This window comes from Canis lupus, chromosome 23 (assembly GCF_048164855.1).
Source record: "Canis lupus baileyi chromosome 23, mCanLup2.hap1, whole genome shotgun sequence".
NCBI lineage: Eukaryota > Metazoa > Chordata > Mammalia > Carnivora > Canidae > Canis > Canis lupus.
In genome coordinates, this window is record NC_132860.1 from 16,251,965 (window position 1) to 16,272,237 (window position 20,273).

The window sequence follows — 20,273 nt, forward strand, 5'->3', positions numbered from 1 at the left end:
ATGCTCAACCACTAAGCCACCCAGGTGCCCCGAAAGCTGGACATTCTTAAAGTGAAGTGTCCTTTGATTCCTGGGGCTCCTGTATGAAAAAGCCTCCAGTCCTGAGAATCCTGCCTACAGGTGCCTCGGGGAAGTGCAGCTCAGTGAGGAGGCTGTGAGGTACGGCATCCCCCAACCTGGCCCTGCTTTTATCTCCCAGCATCCTCCCTGCAGCCTAGCCTCAGCTGCCCTGTTTCTCAAAGTGTGTTCTAGGGAACACTGAATCAAACACCTAAAGAGTTAGTGGCACAGAGAAAAGACTCAGAATCTTAAAACAAGTCTGTTGTTTTAGAAATATTTAATAAACTTTTTATAAAACTATAAATGGCTATTTATAAAACTGCATGGCAGGAAGGAAGGAGGATTGAGCTTATCAGTCAGGGGCTGAGGGCCATTGCAGCCCAGGTCCTTGACAGACCTGCTTTTTCTCCCCCGGCTCGTGAGTATATCAAAGAATCCTCTATCATTTGTCTTGTGGAAAAGGGCCTTTTGATACTCACATTGGGAAAATGAGACATCATGATGCCCAAATGAGGAAAATAGACTCTGCAGTCATCAGTGATGAAGCTTCCAAAAGGCTGTATGAAAGGGGGTATGATAATATACTACTACGTCAGAGAGAAGGCATAGTGTATGTCCAATAAAACATTGATGGTACATAAAGGGATGATGGTATTGGGTCAGGGGATAAAACATTCAGGGTTGCTTGTTATTTGAGATTTGTGATGGTTTGGACTGACATGAAGTTCTGTTGATCAGGGGGGAGCCAATTTCTTGTGCCTGTCCCAGACCTTCTGCTCCAGAATCTCTGGGGATGGGGCATCTTGGGATGCATCTGTATTTTTTACCAGACTTTCCAGATGGATTCTTATGTATACACCTAATTTTGTAAATCATTTTCCCAACCTAGTGATTCTAAGTCTTGGCTGCTTATTGGAATCACCTGGGGAGACAAGGCAATAAAGCAAAACAAAAACATACAAACAAAAACAAAAAACAAAAAAACACTTGGATGACATCTCCAGATATTCTGATTTGGTCAGTCTAGGGTAGAGCCTGGGCATCAATAGGCTTGTTGTGCTTTTTTTATTTTTTTTATTTTTCTCTCCAGGTGGCTTTAACATACAGCCAGGGCTAGGAACTCAGGGTAAGCTGTGGCCTCAGGGGTGATGCCTGTCTGTACCCTGCATGTGTAAGAATATGTGCAGGTATGTCTCTTGGGCTGACTCCAACCCTCGGAGACATTTACAGCTAGCTGGGACCTGGTCTCAAGCTAGGATATGGCCTCTGTCTGGCCATCAGATCAGCATGGCAGCCTCTGCTGTGTTGGGAGGAGTTTGCTGGAAGCCCCAGGAAGACCATCTGTTGTCTTGCCTCTCTTGTCTGGCTCTGGGTCAGAAAAGCCCATCTGAAGGAACAAGAGGGCAGCAGCTACAACCAGAACCAATAGTTCTGGGATGGTTCTGATGATCAAGTGGTAGGTGATCTCCCTTAGGGCAGAGCACCTGATGTAGCAGGTGCTAGAGAGCCATGAGCTTGACACTCAGCATTGGCTTCTGTAGTCTCAGTGTATTAACAGAACCCCCCTCCCCACTCCACCATGAGCACAGGTAGCACACTTGGCTGGTGGAAACACAAAGAGATACCTGTTTTCTTGCCTCCTGGACCTCAGGTTAAGAAGATGCTCTCCTCCAAACACACTGCCTCTGTTCAAAGATGATCAGTTTATTTCCCATTTTTTATTAGTCAAAGACATGTAGCTGTTAAGGAAGGCTCTTGACTCCCAGTAGGGGAGACTTTTTCCACCCTGATCTTCCAAAAATCTAACCCATAGTCAAGGAATTGGGCCCCTTCATTGATCTGTGTGTGTCCTTATTGCTAAGCTTTTTTGAAATAGTTTAAAGGTTGGGGAGTGACCGCCCAGGTTTTACTTCCTGTCCTGTGTCTCCCACCACACTCACTTTGCCTTTCTGTGCCATCTTTGGCAAGTCTCGGAACATTCCTGATAGAATGAATAACTTGGCCTCCTTCTTTCCCCTGCAAAATGACATGGATTAACTCACCAGTTTGGGGAGTTTAAATCATCTTCTTTAGCCATTGACCTTTCTCTAAAGGGTTTCCTATGCAAAATTTTAGTGTGTAAACAGTCTAAATTACAGCTGTTGTGGGAAAAGAGGAAAGAGCCACTTCAGACCTCCCACACCCCCGATAGCTCCACCCTCCTCAAGGGGCTCTTGGAAGCTCTTAGAAACCACTGTCCTAAGCTATTTTCAGTGGGGAGAGCACCTTTTCTCCTTCAGTGGAGAAATCTGGATCAAAATCTTGGGACAGTTGGGTTAGGTGACATGCGTATATTGAAAAAGCATGTTCCAAATGCCCGTTGCTTTTATTTGTTTTTAATTGGGATATTTAATCATTTTGTTTCAAATTTCACGTAATAAGAAAGGAGAGTGGGGATTTTAACACTTATGTAAAGGGAGCATTGGTTTCTAAAAGGTCACAATCCATTGATCTAGATTCATGTTTTTAAAAATGTGAGTCCCAACTCATTTGTAGGTCACAGAGTCAGTTTCCTAGGTCATGACCAGCATTCCTTCTTAACAGAATAACATAGAATATACCAGAATCAGTCCCACAGAGTAAGACTAAAGATGGCTCTGTAACTTGTGATTTTCCTAATGCCAGTCTGCATGGGTGGACTAGTGTAACATGACCTATGGTTCTTACTGTGAGTTATGAGCCGTAGAGGCCAAGAGCTGGTCTAGATGCATGTGTTCCTGTGGTCCTTTCAGGCTCCAGCTTTGCCTCACATATGTATTGGGGAACCTTCTACCCTCTGGGTTCTGCACTGAGCTGGTGAGCACTGCATGGAGAGGAGGGCTCAGGAAGGCATGACTGCTAGGCCGGGTGAGCCTCCCCTCGAGAGAGTTTAGTGCCCAGCGCATGGGCAGCAGTAAGATTCCTCCTACTGGGGCCTGCAGAGGTGAAGAGGTTAGCATGGGGCTGACTTTGCCAGGGAGCTAACCATGATATGTCTTGTACAAGATGATGATATGTGTGTGCGAGAGGGTCTAGAGGCTTCCCCTTGATCACTCCCAATAGTGGAGAGGCTTGTCACCTTCAGGCCACTCTGGTTCATGCAGGCCATCTGCCCGAGCTCTGCCTCCCAATCTCATGCCCTGGGTTGCCTTGGTTTCTGTGATTGCCAAGGTGCCATGGCCACTGGGTTATGATCCTCAGGAGCAGAGGGCAGCCTGGAGGATCACCCCCCAAGCCGGGAGGAATCTTTGGTGTCTCCCTGCAGACTGACTGCCCTATAGGATGGGGATCTGTCTTTCCATGACCTGGTCTGCACAGAGTGACCAGCCTGGCAGGAAAAATTGCCACCTGTTCACACAATTCCCCAACCCAAGGTGATCAGTCTGGATACAGAGACCCTCACATTATGGCATTAGGCTCCTTTACATCCATATGGCTTTCCTGACTTTTCTTCCTCCCCTGACCTTAGCAGGAATGGGGTAGAGAGCCAAGAGCAGAGACAGACCTTTCTTGGGTATCCCAAGGCCCTTCATCCCCAGATACCAGTGAGCCCTGGGTCCCTCCATCCTTTTAGGGAGGGTAGAGGAGCCTTGTGTTCTAATTTACCCTGTGAACCAGACACTAGTAGGGACACTAGTAGGTAAGACACAGAGGTGTTAAGTAGCCATCCCAACAACTCCTCACTGTTTCTCTTTACAATTTTATCCCTAGCGCTCAGCAGAATGCCCGACCCATAATAATAGTAACAGTTGCCAACAATTATGTAGCACATAGAATGCAAGAGATTCTTTTGTTAATTTACTCAGTCCTCACAATAACCCCACAAGGAAGCAGGTGTTATGATTATCCCCAATTTCCCACATTAGGAAGCTGAGGTCCATAGGGGTTAAGTGATTTGCACAAGGCCGCACAGCTAGTAAGTCAGGATGCCATGTTCCAAACTCTGGCAGTGTGGCTCAGAGTCCTTGTACTTCATCACTAGGCTAGGTTGTCTCTCTGCACAGTAGCATCTTGATGCAAATTAGTTGGATAGGTTACTTTTCATTCGTAACTACACAAATGCATGGAGTTTAATTTTTGCCTCTCTGTGGGTCCCAGAAAAGGTCGGGCAAGCTAATGTGTCTTTTGTCAATGTGTTAGGACCTGTCATGGAGCTTCTGTTTGAGCCACCCACCCAGAAAGAAAGGGCATTAGAACTAGGGGGCCTTTCTTTTCTGAAGAGAAAGACATGCTCATGGGCACAGGAGAGGCTGAGCTTTTGAGTGCCCTCTCTGGTCACCCGTGAACCTCAAGGCGTAAGAAAGAGGTCGAACTTGAGAGCCACACAGTCTCTGAATAGAGTTCTTATCCTCGGATCTAAGCCCAGGAGACTTGGCTGGCCCGCTCACCATCCTTTCTGGGACATAGAATTGAGTTTTGTCATGCACTTTGAAAATCCCTTGGTCGGGGAAACACTCATGATTATGAAATTCCCTGAAGAACTTTTTCAGACCCTGTGTGTAATCCTGAGGCCCAGTGAAGTGCCTTGTGTAACCTTGTGTGTGAGGTATGAGTGGATGCTATCCAAAGCCATGGCTCACAGAGAGAGATAAACATGGGACCCCTATTCCCTGTGGCCGGGATGTGTTGAGTTTTTGTCCAAGTCCTTTGCTTATTTTGTCTGGCAGGAATGCTGGGCTCACTTCTTTCCTTTGCCTCATATGCCCATACAGCACAACTGGTTTGGTAAATTAAGAATTTGCCAGATGGAAAAGACTAATTTTTCCCACTATCAAAATCATAGGCATGACTGGGTTTTTTGCACACATTCCGCTGGACACATGCTGCATTCATAATACAGAGCATTGAGACATCATAAAGGTTTTCACATCTTTCATGTGATAAATATTTTTACCGTCATGCTCGAGAAATGGATTTTGTTTGAAAATGGCCTATTTTCTTTGATGGCTCTTTTGACGTAGATTCAAAGCCTTTCTGGGTCCTGCAGGGGTTTGGGTTTGGGAGGGCCTATGTGTTAACTTTCTCGAAGGGCAAACCCACTTCTCTTCACTGAAGTACAGGCACAGCTGCCAGGGCTAGGAGATTCATGGCTGAGGACAATAATGAAAAGATGTCGAGCAAGCCAATAGCTGCTGGAAGTGATGACGCAACCAGCCCTGGGACCTCCCTAGCCTGGGCACCCAGGAACCTGTGAACAGACTGAACCCAGAAACACCCTGGCTCCTGAGATCCCGCTCTGCTGTAAATTGCACTGAAGGACTCAGATGGGGGCTGTTTAACCAGAGTGGAGCCCCATAATATTTCTTCTTGAAAGTTTGTTTTTACAAGTGTTCTCTTGTCTTTGAAATGACACATTTTTAATGGTCTTGCTATATGTGGTGAGCAGCCACTTGGGACTAGAAGAATCTGTTTTCAGAACAGCCTTTGTCGGCTGCTGTGACCTTCTGTGACTGTGTGTGAGTCTGTGTGTGTGTGTGTGTGTGTGTGTGTGCCCATGTGCAAGGATACAGCTGGTGAAAACTGAGCAAACCAGGAATTCTCCCTCCTCTGGGAGCCTGGTTTAATGGTCCCTGGATCTCGTGATTAATGTCCTCTCCCTCCACACCTGCAGAGCACCTCTGAGCTTTCTGCTGGCCTGACATATGGGTTGCAGGTGTTTCTGTACTCTAGCTCCAGACACCAGCATTGGTGAGGAGTCTGTAGAGGGATTCACTGGTTTGCACAAGGCTCAGGCTCTAGGGTTTGGATGCCTCCGAGGTACTGGAAACACTTATTGGTCAAGCAGGTTGCCTTTTCCCAGAGCCATGTAGCAGCATCCTCATGGGTGGCAGAGGGAGCACTAAGCAAGGAATGAGGGCATTCGGGGGCTTTCTCCTTTTCCAGTCTAAGAATCAGCTGCTACCTATCTGTGTGACCTCAGCCAAGTCATTTAACCTCGCTGGACTTTATTTATAAACTACAAGAGTTGAACTAGAGGTATAAAGGTTCCCTTGACCATTCTGCTTCTAAGTGGAAGCAACCAGTCCCTGTGTGAGCCAGAATGTGTGATCTGAAGCACCCTAGAATCACTGCATTTGAAGGGCCTGAGCTCATCTTGTCCCATCCCCTTGCATTTACCCAGGAGAAAACAGGTAAAGAGAAGGGGAACTTGCCCACATATGGAGGGTACGAGCCGCAGAGCCAGACTAGAAGGAGGCCTGGGACTCCAATCACCTCTATAGCCTGGTTCCCAGAGCAGGCTCCCAAGCAGCAGCCTCGGGATCCCCTGGGAACCTGTTAGAAATGTATATTCGTATTCTCAAGTTCTACCCCAGACCTGCTGAGTTAGCGACTCCCAGGGTGCGGCCCAGTGATCACCTCATCGGTGATTTCACCAGCCCTCTGGGTAGGCCTGCTGCTCACTGACATTGGGAGCCACTGCGTTCCAGCACAGGGCTGCTCCCCTACCACCAGAAGATGCTTCTGTGGAGAGGCTGAGACGGGAGAGGAGGGGAGGGTAGAATGATATTAGAGGAGAGGTACACACACCCTTCCCAGCTTCCTTCCTGCTGCAGGCTTCCCAAAGCCAGCACTTCTCTGCAACCCGTCCCAGCACCTAGGAGGTGAGGCCACTGCAGGCATCCGGTGATGGGCTGATGGGTCGGGCTGCAGACTGTCCTAGTGCCAAGGGTCACGTTTCATCCCAGCTGAGCCCAGCTTTTCCCATCGCTACATCTGTGCCGGGAGAAGCATGCCACTTGAACATCATCAGGGTCGGCCAGCTAGTTCATTCCAAGAAATTGATGTGTGGAAACACTGTGTTTTATGTGTGAACAGTGAGGTGTATATTTAGAAGTCCGGGTGCTCAGCTCCAGGCTGTCAGCTCTGAGGGAAAAAAAAAATGATGGCATGTGCTTCAGAGTTCATTATATCTCCTAGGCAGGATTCTAGGTTTAAAGGGTTGTTTTAAAGTAGCACATAATGGCACCTATAAATCCTGGTTCCTAAGATACACACATTTGTCACTCCTTAAAGTGAGTTTTTCACATGTTCTTTATATGGTTGGCTTAGAGCATAAAGACTCGGACCTTTAATGGAAGCTTTCATTCTGCATAATTTCTAATCACGTCCTCTTGCATTTCCCGGAGTGTGTTTCCAGCACACGCTGGGCTCCGGCTGCCGCTGCCTGCCTGGCCCCTCAGTGGTGAGCTCCGCCACACCTGGGCCCAGACTCCTCCCTGTGCAGGCTCGGCTCCGGCTCCAGCTCCGGTTCCGGAGAACGCATGGGGTCTGGCTGGCTATGAGAGGTCGGCATATAGTGTCTGGAATGGTCTCCCAGAGTCCGATGAATTCCCGTCCCTCACCTGCCATGCCAGCCAGACAGAAATAATGATGCTTCTTCCTAGGCTCCTGGCTCATTCTCTAGTTCTTTGCTAGGATTTGCCACCTTCCTGAATCCTAGCCCACCTGTGGGGGCTGCTTTCTCCTAACCATTGCCAGCTCCCGGCCCCTGCAGGGCATGGGGCCTGATTTCTCTCTCACCCTGGCCTTGCTCAGCATCCCATTTGCAGGGACTTAAACATTCCAAATCATAATTGTGTTTTGTCCTTCCCAGTGGGGCTGAGTGAGGCCTCACTGAGCCCTGGCCAGGTGGGCTAGGGTTGTGTCCCATGAGGCAGATACCAAAGACTCAGAGGAGCTAGAGAGGTGTATGAAAGCCAGCTTCTTGGAGGCAGAGGCTCTTGACCAGCAGACAGACCCCAGACTGAGGGCGCTCGACTGAGCTTGCTAGGTGCTAGGCACCGTTCTGAGTGCTTGATGCAGATTTACTCCTACTTTCCTTACTACAACCCTATGAAGTAGGTATTGTTATCCTCATTTACAAGTGAGAAAACCAAGGCTCAGAGCGGTTAAGTGTCCTCCATCTAGTAGATGAAGCAGCCAGGATCCACGGTCTGTGCTATGACCACTCCAAGGTTTGGCAAACTGCAGCCCACAGGCCACATGTGACCTGCTGCCTGTGATTATGAACAGTTTTCTTGGCGCACAGCCACACCCCCTCATTTACATAGCACCTGCTTTCTCTTTAACACAGCAGAGCAGAGTGGTTGTGACTGAGGCCACGTGGCCCATAAGCCCGAAATAGTGACTCCTGGTCCTTTAAAGAAAAGAGTTTGCCAACCCCTGCTTTGCATCATACTGCCACTCATGGCTGCCATGAAACTGAAGGCAGATTGTTCTGTGCATGTATCAGTGTACATTTTCTGGGGGGTGGTCATAGGTTTCATTAGATTCTCAGATGAGGACCCGCCCCCCCCCAAAAAAAAAACCCAAAAGAACTGCAGCTTTAGGGAGTTTTGAATGCCAGAATTTTGGGTAGCCAAATGCCAGTTCCCAGTCCAAAGCACAGCAGGAGGAAGCAAGACCAATGGTCAGGAGCCATTTGGAACCTGGGATGCCTCAATCGGAGCCAGTGGGGATTCTTCCCCATGCAGAATGGTGACTGCCACAGTACCTGCTTTGCACCGTCTGCGGCTCTCCTTTGTTGTTCATTGGCTGCTGTGTGAGGGAGGCAGTGCCAAGGTGGCTTCAAGGTCAGGGATAAGGCCCCTGCATAGCCCATGGCCATGTGCACCTGCTCCTTTGGAGAACCTGGCTGTCGGTCCTGCCCTGATAACTCCAGTCACATCCCCATGTGCAATTTCACTGGAGTGTCAGGGATGGGCAAACACTGTGCTGGGATCTGTGCTGGCATATGGTTGAGCTCAACAAATGTTAGGTGTCATTCCTTTGCCTCCTACAACCCTAAGGGCAAGGTATTAGAATCTTCTTTTTATCGATGATGGTGAAACCCACCGTGATGGAACTCTTACTGGGGCGGGCAGAAGAACGACCACCTCCCCTCAAAAGGTGTGCGCGTGCTAGTAATCTCTGGAACCTGTGAATCTGTTACCTTACACGGCAGTGGGGAATTAAGGTTGCAGGTGGAATGGAGGTTGTTAATCAGCTGACTTCAAAATAGAGGAGCATCCCAGATGATCCAGGTGGGCCCGATGTAATCTCAGACTCCTTAGAAGTGGAAGAGGGGATCGGAAGAGAGAGTCAGAGTGATTGATGCCACATGAAGAGGACACCAGCCACTGTTGTTGGCAGCGGCCTTGGAGTAAGAGGGCGGTGAGCCATGGAAGGTGGGTGGCCCCACGAAGCTGGAGAGGATTCAAAGATGCAGGAATCCAGGGAAACAGATCCTCCCTTAGAATATTTGGAATGGAATGCAGGCCTGCCAACGCCTTGGTTTTATGTCAGAGACACCCTTGTCAGGCTCCTGGTCTCCAGAGCTGCAAGATAATACGATTGTGTTGCCTTCAGCCACTACATTTGTGCTCATTTGTTAAAGCAGCCACAGGAAACTGATCCTGAGTGCAGCGCCTTAGACCGCTCAGTCATCCTGATGACAGGAAGCTAATCCAGTCACCCGGCATCTGATGGTTGGCCAAACACTCTACTGACGGCCACCACCACACTTAATCTCTGCCGGGAGCTGGAGGTAGATATCATAATCCCCATTAAACAGATGAGCAGGGGAGGCCCAGGTGGCTCAGTGGTTTAGAGCCACCTTCAGCCCAGGGCGTGATCCTGGAGACCTGGGATCGAGTCCCACGTCGGGCTCCCTGCATGGAGCCTGCTTCTCCTCTGCCTGTGTCTCTCTGCCTCTCTCTCTCTCTCTCTCTCTGTCTCTCATGAATAAATAAATAAAATCTTAAAAAAAAAGATGAGCAAGCTCAGGTTCAGACAGGCTCAGGAGCTTGACCAAGGTCACCCAGCTTGACCAAGGTCACCCAGCTGACTCCAGAGCCCCTTCAGGAAGCGGCCCTTGCAGAGCAATCCCTGGCACTGCCTGATAATGAAGCATTCTGGAGAAGCCTCACACTTTCCCCACAATCTCCTTCAGGTGTCAGAGGAAGATCTCCCAGATTTGCCTTTGCCACGATGAATAAAGTCGTCGAGCAGAAGATTTTAATGGTGTCAGACCTGAGACTGTCAGGGCTCCTTTCTTCTGATTAGCTCCAAGCTTTTTCTTGTCAGATTTCACTTCTTTCTTTTAGCAGTTCTGAGGATCCCTAGAATAGAAAGCCTAATTGTGAGGGCTGCTGGCAAAAGACCTTTAGCATGAATTCTAATGCACCTCTAGAAGCACAGAGAGGGGAAATACCTTATGGAGAATACTTTATTTCCTTATTATTAGGGCTCTGAGCACATCAAAGGGTGTTTTAAAAATCTGAAAATATCCCCTTGGGAAGCCCCGGTAGCAGCACAGTGTGTTGTTTTTCCAGGATAAGGAAAGCACCACAATGATGTGCTAAAGTTCTTTCTTCTCCAAATAAAACCCAAACACTGGGTCCATCTTACAGAAGAGAAGGGGGGGCCCAAGGAGCAGCAGATTTGCCCAGTGTTGGAGGTGAGAGCGGGCTGAGGCCTCCTGGCCTTCTAGCTACTTCTAACCGTAAGCTCTCAGCACCTTGCTTGGCTGGGCCTGCACACAGGGTCTGGCTGTGACCTCTGGGCTGGATGCTGGAAGGGAAGAGAAGGGAAATGAGACACATATCCCAGGCTGTGGAGATGGCACAGCAGAAGGCCAGCTGCAGGTAGCCGGGACTGGCCTGCTATTCAGTGTGCCACCCATCCTTGTGTCGCAGGAGCAAATCCGGCCTCAGCAGTAGTATTGGGATGGTGGGTCCTGATGGGACCGGCCTGGGCTGCTCTGGCGAGGCCCAAACACTAGGCTCTTTAGTAGGAATAACAATGACTTCTCACCAGTGGGAAGCCAGCAGGCAGGAGTTTGCTGAAAGCCTACAAGAAAAATGTACCTTCTTGAATATCCAATTAGCCTTTTCTTCTTAGCCCCCAATAAAACTTGCAACAAGGCATCTCAAGCGTAGAAGAAAATTTTTCTAAAAATCATTGAATTGCACATTTGAAATGGGTGAATTTTATGATATATAAATTATACCCCAATAAAGCTGTTAAAAAAAATAAATGGAGTGGAAGAAAAGGAAACATCCTCTAAGAGTTCTTATCTGGGATATTCGGCAAGGCAAAGTCCATTATTTAATGCTTCGCCTTCATCCTTCCGAAAGCTGACTTCATACTGACTCTACACAGCAGCTTGAAAGGTTGTTGCCATTTTACAGGAGAAGACAGAGGCTTGAAGGGCCAGGCTGCAGGCCTTGTCCAGAGAGACCGAACAGCACCCCAGGAGTGGATAGAGAAGGATCTCCAGAACACTCCTGGAAAGTGTCTCTTCATCTCAGAACACTCCTCCACTCCTGGAGGAGGACCAGGGGACAGGACCATCTGTGCCTGTCCCCTAGATAAACCTCATACACAGGTTCTAGTGCCTGCAGCAGGCAGCTACCCGGGACAGGGACCTGCCGGTCTGTTCCACTTTCTCCCTGCCTCCTCATTACTGGGTTCTGGATCTCAGCACCAAACACCCAAACCTTTGGCTTTGAGCATGGCCTGAGGGCAGAAACACAAATAGCAGTGGCTATAGGACTGGCTGCGGGGCACAAGCTAGGCCCCTCCCCACACACTCTCAAAGAAGCCTTCTTGACCCTGCCGGAAAGAGGAACATATAGTAAACTGAGTAAAATCATAAGAAACAAGAAGGTTCCACCCCTTTCCTGGGAAGATATCCCTAAAGGTGACCAAAGAGAGGCTCTAGAAGCCCTAGAAGCCGAGCTGCTGCTTCCCATGGAGACGTGGCTCAGCGCAGGCAGTGGGCTGGGGGTTCCCAAGTGATGTGAGCTCAGTTCCCGGTGGCTCTGTCTCCCCTCCACAGGCTTCCACCAGTACTGCCGCCCAGCCCTGCAGTGGGAGCTCTAGATCACTTGGGCCTCCAGCAGCAAGTGTGTGATGTGACCCCCTCTCCTGCTATTTTAGGATTTATCCCCAAATCCAAGGAACAGAGATGGGTGTTGGGGAGGTCAGGGCTTAGCCTCTCCTGCAGCTTCTCCAAAGAGCTCCCAGTGCCTGGGAGTAAAGTGCACAGCAGGAGCTGGCTACATGGCTCCTAAAGATGGGGATCGCCAGGCATGCGGTCCTGGAGGGGACAGGCAGTCAGAAGTGGAGGGGGCTGGGCAGCAGCACCATGGCTGCTTCACTCCAAAACCCATTTTCTTTCCACTCCATTGTGTGGTCTCCGCACCGCCAAGACCCTGGAGTGAAAGCCGCTGGGCAGGCCCTCATTTGGGCTGCTCACCCAAGCAGTGGCCCTCACGCTGGAGGCATTCTCTCTGCTTCCAGCATCAGTGGCTTCAGGAGCTTCGAAAGCCTTGGCAGAGTCTCCAGATGTACTCCTGGTGCTGGCGGGTGCCCCTGTGCACAACCCTCAGAGCCGTGGCTTTTGTTCTTTAATTGCTTAAAGCCTCATAAGCGCCCCATTCTTGCCCCACTTCCCTCCTGTCTCTGTGAATTAGCATAGAGGCTGTCAGGACGTGTATCTGTAATTCTCCGCTCTCATTAGTGGGGCACTGCGGGCATATCTCTGAGACCATAATGTGGCGATTCTCGATGCCCCATGTGATCACGAGTAGAACTTTCCAGAAAACAGGTCAGGCACAATGAGAACTGGGGAAGCAGCTGAGCCGAGTGAAAGTTCTCTGGGATTCTTATTCACAGGGGGCCTCCTGGGAAGGGTTCAGAGCAAGTGATTGTCAAAATACACTGTAACCAGCTAGACACGGGCATGAACACTGGCTGCAGTGCGAGGCCAGGCCCTGGGACTGCTGGCCAGATCAGGTATATACCTTGTAGTTGCTGGAGTATTCCAAGAAGAGAGCCAGAGCAGCTGGGGTAGCAAGGCCAACCGGAGGGACTCCAGCGCTGTGGAAGTATTCCAGTGGTTTAACGTTGCAGTGAACCGTGCAGACCGGCTGGGAAGTCTCTCAGGGCCTGAAGTTTCCACAGTCTTCACACCAGTGTGTCTTGGCTCAGAACCTAGAGGCAGGCTGGGGACATGTCTCTGGGCTACAGTCTCCTCTTCTCTGTGATGGGAAGGATAGGCCCTACATCCCAGGCCACTGTGACGGCCTGGCCTCACCACCTGGCAGGGGCAGCACAATGGCACGGGGGTACAGCGTACAAGGGATCAGCTCAAGGGGCAGACGGTTTGCATAGACACCCAAGATTGGCCTGCAGTTTTGCTCCTCCCTGGACCACAAATAATGCATTTTGCCATTGGAGACAGCACTTTGGTGATGGTTAGTGTGTTGGGCTTTGGCATATGTGCTTACAGGCTTATAGATTATTTCCAAATGATATGGCCAGACCTGGCCTTTCAGACTTGCCGTTCTCATTATGGTTCTATACATCCCGCTGTTCCAGGTCGACTGAGGCCCCAGCAGCTCTGGCTCTTCTTCCCTGGTTTCAGCTGTGGATAGCCATCTGTTCAAGGCCGTGAGCCCCCACGCTGTGCTCTCTCCTGCTTCTGCATCTTTGATCCTGTTGGTCCTGCCCTAGCAGTGCCCTTCTTCAGAGTGAGCTTGTGAATCTCACTTACTCTTCATGTCTAACTGGAGCATCCTCTCCTCTGGGAGGCCTTCCCGGCATGTGCCTCTTCCCTCTTTGGTGACCCAGTGGCACATTATACACTCTGGAGCATCGATCACATTCTCTATATGTTGGTCACATTCTCTATATGACTGGCTTTTCCACTAGACTGGATGCTGCTTGAGGGTAGGCAACAAGTCTGAGTAGCCTTGTATTTCCAATGCCCAGCAATAGGCCTGGTGCAGAATAGACTTGCTTGAATACTTGTTGATTGTCTAATAAGAAGAGTTGGCTCCCTCTGGGGCAAAGCTGACAGAGACTCCCAAAGCTGAGCAATGCAGGAGAAGCAGCCATGGGGAGCCCTTTGGGATAAAGCTGACAGAGGAGCATTTCCCAGATGCTGGCCAAGAAGGGCATTCTAGGGATGAGAAGGAATAGTCTTTCCCTGAGCCAGAGGTTTTGTTTCCCCCACAAAGCAAAAGGCAGGTTCCTCTGAGAGATGTCAAAGAGGAGGAAGGAGCCAGCCTCTTTCTCAGTGTCAGAAATGTAATTTTTGCACAGATCCATCAATGTGCCTTTTCTCTTCAAAAGGTAGGGTGGTTAGTGACCTCTTAGGGAAATCCTCCCCTTGATTTTGTTGATGGGGATATCTGTAGCAAGAACCTTAGAGACTGAGCCAGAGGTAAGCTCTGGAGGAAGGCTGGCAGCCACATGTCTGCAGGAACTTTGGGACCAGACTCTCAGACTCTCTCAGGCTCTGTGGTTTTAGTCAGACACTCCCAGAAAACATTTTCGGTTAGTTTTCTGAAGACTCTGACTCTTACCACCTCATTGTCCTCTGCACCTTTGTTTTTAGGATGTTGGGCCTTCGTGCGGCCTTTCCAATTCTGAGTGCTTCCAGGTGAGAGTAGAAAGAGGAAAAGGCAAGAAACAGACACAGCCTTTCCCCCTCCTTCCTTATCTCTCTTCTCTCTTGTCCCCATGTGTTTTGGGGCGGCTCTTCTGTGCATGGTCCTGTTCTGGATGCTTGGGAGAGATTCCAGGTACTTCTCTGATATAAAAGATTTACCAAGGAGTCCTGAGAGAGAAGTCGGGGTTGTCCACCAATGACCACATTCCATGGAACTCCCTGGGAATCTTCTAAGAGCATACCAATGATCTCAAATGGCCTTGCATAAGTGAACTGGGTAGGAAATTAGCTACATGAGAATGGAATTTGCCTTGGCCTTTAATGGTTTCACACTCCTGCTTGCTGGCACAGGACTCCAGTCTCCATCCTCCCTCTGAGGATGTGAGGAGTTGGACCCTAATGGATCGGGGGCTTACTGACTCCTCTCCTGACATGCTGCTACTACTCCATTCATTTGTCTTCCTGATATTCATTAAGCATCTGCAGAACAGGCACTCTTCTAAGCACTGGGCATTCCTCAGAGAACAGAGCAAATCTGTGACTTCATGGGGCTCCAGCTGAGTCAGGAAAGACAACAAGTAAAACAAATAGAAAAAGTACTTTAGTGGGTGTGGAGGGAACACTGAGATCGAATGTTTAGGAAAGGCTTTGCTGAGAAAATGACTACTAAGTAAAGAGATAAAGGAAGTGAGGGGAGTTAGCCATAAGGGTATAGAAGAAAACACAAGAGCAAAGGCCCTGAGGTGACATGTGCCTGGTGAGTCTGGTGAGAGGCCACTGTGGCTGGAGTAGAGAGGACAGGGGGCAGTGGTAGGGTGTGAGCTCTCAGAATCTGGGTCACCAGGAGCTGTGTAGGGCCTTCTAAGTGTTAGTAGGGACTTGGTCTTACATACTGAGGAGACAGGTAGCCATTGGGGGATACGGTACAGAGAGGGGCATAACATGGTAGTGTCTCCCCTGGCCTGTGGGTCTGCTCATATCCTGCTGGGGGCTGCCCACCTGCCCATGCCATATAGCTCATAGTGAGGGAAGGTGGGAGGATGCCTCCCTGCCTCTGTGTTATGCAGGTGCCAATCGGGCCCTATGTGTGGCTGTCTGGCGAACTGGCCTTTCGGTGTCTGCTCTCAGTCTGCTCTCTCTCTCCTGTCTCACCCAGACAAGCACCCGGGCTAGGTGAAGAATGGGCTGGGATTATAGGATTTGTGCCATACCCAGAACCCTCTAAACTCTGGCTCTGCTGCCAGGCTGAGTTCGCTGTGCCTGCTTAGTCTCTGCCAGGAGTGAGCCGTCCTTGGGGAGTTCGGAGCCTGCTGGATATATACTTCTTCTGTGTCCCCCCTGTTGGCCAGCTGTGCCCAAGTAGGTCTGGACACTAGGAGGGAAAGTTATACTCCAGTATAGCCTAGATTTGCTCCTGAGAGGTACCTCATCCCAGGGTGACAGATGGCTCTTGGTCTGGTACATCACCGGATGTGTCCAGACACCCCTGGACTTTTGCAGAGGTCCCAGCCTAGGCACTTCCCTGAAGCCTCTTTGCCTGTCACCCCAACATGTCAGATGGTCCTCCTTTGCTGATGACCATGTAGGACTGCTTTCTTACCAGAGAGAGAAGGTAGTCGTTGGGTCTAGGACCAGTTAAGAGTTGGCCACTTGGCAGCAGGCATGGAAGTCCTTCCTCTGGGGGCTAGGCGGCAGCAACGTCTTTCAGAGCGGGGGACCTCAGGGCAGGGCCACTTATCTTCCCCACCTGAACTCAGGAGGTGTTGTCGGAAGGGCACCCTGGTGGGGCTGAGGGTCTTTGTGGTTCCTTAGTAGCTAACATTTATTATGTGCCAGGCCTTGTGCTAAGCTCCTGACATGGGACATCTCGTGGAATATGTATGAAAAGGATACTATTATTATCAATGACATTTTCTGGATGAGAAAACGGGGCAGTGCAGGTAAGCTAGACTAAACCAGTGAATGGTAGATCTGGAGTGTAACTGCACAACCAGTACTCTTAACCAGTCCTTTGGATGTCAAATGGAAGACAACCGGGGTTGTCTGCATACATTTCCTTAAAGGACCAGATGGTTAAGTATTTTCAATTTTTGGGATCCCTGGGTGGCGCAGCGGTTTAGCGCCTGCCTTTGGCCCAGGGCGCGATCCTGGAGACCCAGGATCGAGTCCCACGTCGGGCTCCCGGTGCATGGAGCCTGCTTCTCCCTCTGCCTAGGTCTCTGCCTCTCTCTCTCTCTCTCTCTATCATAAATAAATAAAAATTAAAAAAAAAAAGTATTTTCAATTTTTTAGGGCACATGGGCTCTTTTGCACGCACCTGACTCTGCCCTCTAGCTCTAAAGCAGTTGTAGATAATTTGTAAGCACATGGATGGATGGGCTGTGTTCCAATAAAGCATTATTTACAAAATAGGTAGTGGGCCAGATTTGGCCCTCAGACCATAGTTGGCCATTTATGGTGTATAGAGCAAAGAATGTGGGGTTTGGAGGGACCCAGACCTTTCTTCAATGCCCCTGACAAACCAGATGACCTTGGATTGGTCATTTAACCTTTTCATTTGGTTTCCTCATGTCTAATAACTAAGCTCTACGGAGTGCTTGTCAACTAACTTATTTTAAAATGGTTTATGGAACTCCTCTCAAGATGCTCCCATGGCAAAGACCAAGACAGATGTCACCCTGCCCTCATGGAGTCCACACCTGTGAACAAGACAGAGATAACTTTGGGTAAAGACATCGGCCAGCGTGGTGCTTGGCTCTGGGCAGGAATTCAGCAAAGAAGTCTTCCTGCCCCTGCCGTGCCCCTGACTTACATCATTCAAGACCCACCTCTTTCAAGTTTGCTGTGGTTTATTCCCATGCTGAGTAAGAAGACAGGAGCATGTGGTGGAACCTAGGATTTTAATATGTTTAGAATACATTTTTATGCAACACAGGTCTAATTGTGAATCATAATTTTTTCATTAACTGATCTCATTTTACTTGGTAATATCCATTTAGGTAGGTAGGCGAGAGCAGTAAAACTCCATTTCTTTTAAATATTATATGATTCAGTTGGCTCACTGATTTCGATTTTTACTGCTCTCAACATTCCAAGTGAATGAGTCATGCATCTTTGTAGAGATAGCAAGGACCTTTAGGATCTTGTGAGCCCTGTGCTTCCCTTCACCTATGCCTCAGAGGGGAGAACATGTGTGCCCCGAGTTCTGGGATGGAACTTTGGCCTCCACATCTCTTACTTTGTCATAGAAATGCTCACCTGGTTTGCATTTTACTCCTTATTAGACCCCAATCTGTTTTGTGTATCTGAGTTTCCTTCCATATCTTTAAGGAAAATTGGAAAATTGGAAAATTGCCATGTTTATCTGTGGAACTCATGTGTATCCCAGCTCCATTGTCATGTGGAGCCAGGGTGGTGTGATGGTCAGGACCACCGTCTCGGGGACAGACCTCTCGAGGTTGACTCCCCACTACTTCGCTTCCTTCTGAGTGAGTCAGGGAAAGGTTCTTATCCTCTCTGTGCCTCATTTCACTACCTGGAAAGTGGAAATGATAATAGTCCCCACCTAACAGGGTGTGATGAGTTGATGGGAGAAACAACCTTCACAGCAGAGCCTGACTGGTAGAAAGCACTTAGTGGGGGTTAGCTATGATGATTATCCTAAAGAGATAGATGTACCTCCAGTTTGGGGTATGTCCCAAGGACATGATCAGGAGAGGTGAGGTGCCTTCCACAGTTTCGCCCAGCACCTGGGAGTCCAAGCCCTGATGACACGTCTTTAGGCATCTGTCTCACTAATGCCTCTGGCATTGGCATACTTGCTCTGCTTCAGAATCAAGGGCTCGACAAATACCCACCATTTGCTTCGACGTGGATGGAACTGGAGGGTATTATGCTGAGTGAAATAAGTCAATCGGAGAAGGACAAACATTATATGGTCTCATTCATTTGGGGAATATAAAAAATACTGAAAGGGAATAAAGGGGAAAGGAGAAAAAATGAGTGGGAAATATCAGAAAGGGAGACAGAACATGAGAAACTCCTAACTCTGGGAAATGAACAAGGGGTGGTAGAAAGGGAGGTGGGCGGGGGGGGGGTGACGGGGTGACGGGCACTGAGGGTGGCACTTGACGGGATGAGCACTGGGTGTTATGCTATATGTTGGCAAATTGAACACCAATAAAAAAAATTATAAAAAAAAAGAATCAAGGGCTCTCTAATTTTTAGGGAGCCACAAAAGCCCCCTTCTCTCAAAGACAGCCTTTGTGCCCCTCTAGTGACAGGGGCTTCCTCCCCCACAGCACCCCTTCCATGATAGGAGGATCCTGGGTATTAGAAGGCCTCTTCCCCTCTCCCAGATTGGTTCTTATGAGAATCCCCCAAGAGGAGGTGGTAGTAAGAGCTGTGGTCTGCAGCTCTGAGCTCCCCAACCTTGAAGACTGTGGAACCTTAGATCCTTGCTTGGCTCTAGCCTGTACCTTTACCTGGCATAGGTGTGTATACTCCCACAGGCTTCATACAGATGGCTAAGGGGATATTGGCAAATGTCCCAAGCCTGCCTAGATGGCTGAGCGGTCATTGGTAAGTGTCCCAAGCCTACCTGTTCTGTCCCTAATCTGCTTCTGCTTCCTCTGGTCTCTGTCTCATTCCAGGCCCCTGCACCATCTCTCACTTACATCATGTTTTGTGAGCATAGAGGATAGCGTCCAGGGGGCTTGGCGTCCCTGTCCAATTTCTCTGATTTCTAACCTTGACTGCCTGTACCTCAGAATGAATTCCAAAGTCTTGATCGTATCAGCCTGTGTCCTAGCTGTTACTCCCATTAAAAAAAAAAAATAATAATAATAAAAAATAAAAAAAATCAAATGACCCACGAGGCTTCCCTTGCTAAGTGCTATACTAGTTTCCTTTTATTGTGAACTTTTTCTGAGACATATGCTGGCCAAAGTGCTGTGTATACATTATTTTATTTAATCCTCTCAGATCCTGGGCGGAGGGTAGGGAGGTGGGTAGGTATTGGTGTGCCCGCATTACAAATGGGGGAATCTGAGAGCTTGAGTGTTTACTAGTGGCCACGTAGCCAGTGAATGGTGAAGCAGGGGTTTATTTGAATCCGTGTCTGTAGAATCCAAAGCTTCTGCTCTTATAGGTAATAACGCCCCCTTCATTTTCTTAGAAAGCTCCAGGGAAACCATGAGCTCTTGACCTCCTGTAGGGTCTGCCCCTACAAATCTACTGGGAGCCCAAGAGCAGTGCCCAGAACACGTGGGTGCCTGGGATTTTTTTTGACTGTCCTCTCTTCTGGTAGGCACAGTCTGGAAGCAGCAGGAGGCAGTCTGGCTGTGGGTCCTTGGAGCCAGGTGAATGGCACTTGGTGGGACCAGACCACTCACAGCAGACCAGACAATGGAGAGAGAGGTGGGCTGGCAAGACTGGAAAGGGGGCCAGAACCCCAGCTAGGGTGCCTGAGTATAGGGCAGGCTCAGGACTGCCAGGGAGTGGGGGTACAATCTTGGGGGAGAGAAGCAGAAGCCCCGTTTGAGGGCTAGGGCTAGCATCTCTTGTGGGGAAAGGAGGGAGTTCTGACTTGAAGCCATGAGGCATCAGGATCACATCCATGAGCTGCTCAGTAGACCTGTAGGGTGTATTTCTATATCCCTTGTGCCTAGTGGTTGTTGGATGGATGGATGGATTGATGGATGGATGGATAAATGAGTTTGAAGAAGCATGGGGATTACAGTCTATCCTCTGCGCA

At 49.2% G+C, this 20,273-nt stretch overlaps 1 protein-coding gene across 3 annotated transcripts in view; it reads left to right on the forward strand.

Annotated features, from left to right (window-relative positions):
- Positions 1-20,273, forward strand: part of GALNT18 (polypeptide N-acetylgalactosaminyltransferase 18) — a 337,820-nt gene that overhangs the window by 143,220 nt on the left and 174,327 nt on the right. The window lies entirely within an intron of this gene.